The sequence below is a fragment of the Mandrillus leucophaeus genome, unplaced genomic scaffold (genome assembly GCF_000951045.1).
Source record: "Mandrillus leucophaeus isolate KB7577 unplaced genomic scaffold, Mleu.le_1.0 Scaffold192, whole genome shotgun sequence".
In the NCBI taxonomy this organism is placed as follows: domain Eukaryota; kingdom Metazoa; phylum Chordata; class Mammalia; order Primates; family Cercopithecidae; genus Mandrillus; species Mandrillus leucophaeus.
The window spans coordinates 2,737,886-2,742,482 of NW_012101943.1; the positions used below are offsets into that span (position 1 = coordinate 2,737,886).

Here is a 4,597-nt window from a genome sequence, read left to right on the forward strand (position 1 = left end):
GGAAAACACTTTGGCAGTTTCTCATAAAGCTAAACATACGTTCATGTAAAAACTTATAAATAAATTTCATAGTAGCATTATTATTATTTGAGACAAGAGTCTCACTCTGTGGCCCAGGCTGGAGTGCAGTGGCACAATCTCGCAATCTCAGGTGACTGCAACCTCTGCCTTTTGCAGCACTTTGGGAAGCTGAGGCAGGTGGATCACCTGAGGTCAGGAGTTTGAGACCAGCCTGACCAACATGGTGAAACCCCATCTCTACTAAAAATACAAACATTAGCTGGGAGTGGTGGCGGGCACCTGTAATCCCAGCTACTCGGGAGGCTGAGGCAGGAGAATCACCTGAACCCAGGAAGTGTAGGTTGCAGGGAGATGAGATCATGCGATTGCACTCCAGCCTGGCTGGCAGAGCAAGACTGTCTCAAAAAAAAGAATTACTTCAGTCTTCACATCAAAAACTATGCAAGCCAGAGAAGAAAGGAATGACAATTTTAAACACCGAAAGGATAGAAAAACCTACCAACACAAAACTCTATACCCAGCAATATCTTCTGAAACAGGGTATAAAACAAAGACTATCAGTCTGGTCCAAAAGTAGTGAGTTACCCAACTGATTGCTCACAGTCAGCTACAGGTCAAACTCCCTGTTCCACTCCTCCCCTCTTCTCACTACTGCACTTGATAGTCTTCAAAAAGGCAAACAAGAAATATTATCAGACAAACACAAACTGAGAAGATTCACTGCCAGCAGAACTGTTGCTGTTAAATTGTTATTCAGGCAGAAAGAGCATGATAACAAACCGAAATCCGGATTGACACAAAGAAATAAAGAACACTGGGAATGGCAAACATGAGGGTAAATACATTTTTTCCTTTTAAATTTTTCCTTAAAAGATAATTGCTGTCGAAAGTAAAAACTAGTAATAATAAACCAAGGGATTTATGACATGTCAAAGTAAAATGCATTGGCCGGGTGTGGTGGCTCACCTGAGGTCAGGAGTTCGAGAACAGCCTGGCCAACATGGTGAAACCACGTCTCTACTAAAAGTACAAAAAAAGTAGCCAGGCAGGTTGGGCGTGGTGGCTCACGCCTGTAATCCCAGCACTTTGGAAGGCTGAGGCAGGTGGATCACTTGAGGTCAGGAGTTCAAGACCAGCCAGGTCAACATGGTGAAACCTCATCTATAGAAAAATACAAACAAATTAGCTGGGCGTGGTGGCACATGCCTATAACCGCAGCTACTTGGGAGACTGAGATAGGAGAATCGCTTGAACCCAGGGGGTGGAGGTTGCAGTGAGCCGAGATTATGCCATTGCCTTCTAGCCTGGGCAACAGAGCGAGACTTCATCTCAAAAAATAAAAAAATAAAAAAAAAAGTAGCCAGGCATGGTGGCGGGTGCCTGCAATCCCAGCTACTTGGGAGGCTGAGGCACAAGAATTGCTTGAACCTGGGAGGCGGAGGCTGCCTGAGATCAGCTCACTGCACTCCAGCCTGGACAACAGTTCAAGACTCCATCTCTAGATAAATAAGTAAATAAATAAAATGCATGACAATAATAGTGAGAGGATGGGAGGAGGGAAGTGGAAGGATAATGTTCTAAGATTCTTATACCATAAAATGTTATCACATTATTTGAAGCTAGATTTTAACAACTCAAAAAGGATATAATGGGCTGGGCACAGTGGCTCACGCCTATAATCCCAGCACTTTGGGTGGCCAAGGTGGGTGGGTCACTTCAACCTAGGAGTTCGAGACCAGCCTGGGCAAAATGGCAAAACTCAATCTCTACAAAAAATATAAAAATTAGCCAGGCATAGTGGCAGGTGCCTGTAGTCCCAGCTACTCAGGAGGCTTAGGTGGGAGGATCACTTGAGCGGGAGACAGAGGTGGCAGTGAACCCAGATCGCACTACTGCACTCCAGTCCGGGTGACAGAGAAAAACCAGGTCTCAAAAAAAAAAAAAAAAAAAAGCATATAGTAAACCCTAGATCAACCACTTCAAACAAACACAAAAAACTAAACAGTAAATTCACAAGCCAAAACCAATCATAGAGAAAATCCACCCAATCAAAAAGATGAAAAAAGAAATAAAGAACTGATGAGAAAAACAGAAAATACAAAAACAACTAGTAAGAAGGTAGATTTAAATCCAACTACACCTGGCCAGGCACAGTGGCTCACGCCTGTAATCCCAGCACGTTGGGAGGGTGAGGTGGGCGGATCACTTGAGATCAGGAGTCCGAGATTAGACTGGTCAACATGGTGAAACCCTGTCTCCACTAAAATTACAAAAATTAGCCAAGTGTGGTGCCATGTGCCTGTAATCTCAGCTACTCGGGAGGTTGGGGCAGAAGAATCTCTTGAACCCGGGAGGCAGAGGTTGCAGTGAGCCAAGCTCACACCACTGCACTCCAGCCTGGGAGACAGAGTGAGACTCCGTCTCGGGGGAAAAGAAAAAAAAATCCAACCATACCAACAATTACGTTAAATATAAATAATATGACACCTTATTTAAAAGACAGAGATAGTCAGGATGCGAGTGGTGGAGAGACAGAAGCAAGACCCAACTACATGCTATCTAAAAGAAACTCATTTTAAGTATAAAGCCATAGATAGGTTAAAAGGAAATGGATAGAAAAAAGATATACCATGCAAACATTAATAAAGAGAAAGCTGCAATGGTTTACTAATATGAGACAAATGAGAAGTCAGAACAGAGCATATTAACTCAAAATGGATCATAGACCTAAATGTAAAAGCAAGAACTACAAAACTTGTAAGAGAAAAAAGGGAATCTATGACCTTAGGTTAGGCAAAGATCTCTTAAAATACAAAAAGTACAAACCACAAAAGAAAAGTTTGACTTAATTAAAATGTAAAACCTGCTTTGAACAGTCAAGAAAATGCAAACTACAGGCCCAGCACAGTGGCTAATGCCTACAATCCCAGCACTCTGGGAGGCCCGGGGGGGTGGATGGCTTGAGTCCAGGAGTTCAAGACCAGCCTGGGTGACACGGCAAAACCCCATCTCCATCAAAAATACAAAAACTAGCCAGGCGTGGCGGCACATGCCAATAGTCCCAGTTACTCAGGAGGCTGAGATGGAGAGATCACTTTAGCCCAGGAGGTGGAGCTTGTAGTGAGCCGAGATTGCGTCACTGCCACGTCAGCCTGGGTCACCGAGTGAGACCCTGTCTCAAAAAAACAAAACAAAACAAAAAAGCCCACAACAAAACAAACAAAAATAAATATTAAAAAAAAAAAACAGAAAATTAAAAAAAAGAAAATGCCAACTACAGACTGGGAGACCATATTTGCAAATCACAATCTGATAAAGTTGCTATATCCACAATACATAAAGAATTCTTGCAACCAAATTATAAGACAAATAATTCAATTAAAACATGGGAAAATATTTGAAGAGATACTTCACCAAAGAAAATAAATGAATGACAAATAAGAACGAGAAGCTCAATAATATTAGTCATCAGAGATATGCAAATTATATTAATAATTACCTATTATTACACATTTGCTAAAATGTCTACAATTAAAAAGAACTAACAATACCAAGTTCTGGCAAAAATGCAAAAGTAACAGGAACCTTCATACACTGATGGTAAAATGTTATAGCCACTTTGGAAAGTGGTTTGGCAGTTTGTTTAAAAGTTAAATACATACTTACCCAGCAATCCCACTTTTAGGTATTTACTCAAGAGAAATGACAACTTATGTCCATACAAACACCTGTACACGTGTTCATCACCATTTTATTTGTAACAAATACCTAGAAAAAAACCCAGAAATATGGGTAAGCTTAAGCACAGAAAAGATAAACAACAAAGACCCTCCCTCCACCAGAAATAACTGTCATCTACTGAATGGAAAAACAAACTGTGGCATATACATATAATGGAATCTGACTCTGCAATAAAAAAGGAACCAGAGATACATGCAACTTAAAAGAGTATATATTGTATGATTCCATTTAAATAACATTCTGGAAAAAGCAAAATGATAGGAACTGGTTGTTAGGGGCTGAGGTTGTTGGGAGGGCATTGATGATTAAGGGGCACAAGGAAACTTTCTGCGTGATGAAAATATTCTATATCTTAATCAGGGTGCTGGTTACACAACTGTGTAGGTACACACACGTGTCAACTCATCAAACTACATACTTACAAAGTTTAAAAAGGTAAATTTTATTGCATGTAAATTATACTTCAACAAACCTGATCTCCCATGCCCAAAGGCAAACAAAACATAAAAATCATAGTCAAAACTAATGTATGATGATAGAAATTAGAATGGTGGTTATCTCTAGTGGGAATGACTGGGAAGGGGCATCCAAGAGGTTTCTTTTTTTTTTTTTTGAGACAGAATCTCAACTCTGTCGCCCAGGCTGAAAGTGCAGTGGCACGATGGCTCACTGCAACCTCCGTGCCCCGCCTTGGTTCAAGCAATTCTCCTGCCTCAGCCTCCTGAGTAGCTGGGATCACAGGCGCCCACCGCCATGCTCAGCTAATTTTTGTATTTTTAGTAGAGAAAGGGTTTCACCACATTGGCCAGGCTGGTCTCGAACTCCTGACCTCAGG

General features: G+C 41.3%; 1 protein-coding gene across 3 annotated transcripts in view; it reads right to left on the bottom strand.

The window, feature by feature from the left end:
* The window catches only part of WDR89 (WD repeat domain 89), a 56,523-nt gene that overhangs the window by 33,366 nt on the left and 18,560 nt on the right, over window positions 1–4,597 (bottom strand). The window contains exons 1-2 of one of the 3 annotated variants that reach the window (XM_011978288.1): window positions 3,688–3,791; window positions 521–551 (exon numbers count right to left, since the gene is read on the bottom strand). The exons of 1 other annotated variant lie outside the window; for it this stretch is intronic. The gene's annotated coding sequence lies outside the window, so the exon portion shown is untranslated. Of the gene's footprint in view, window positions 1–520; window positions 552–3,687; window positions 3,792–4,597 lie in introns of those variants that run through there. One more of the 3 variants, XM_011978286.1, reaches the window with a different exon arrangement.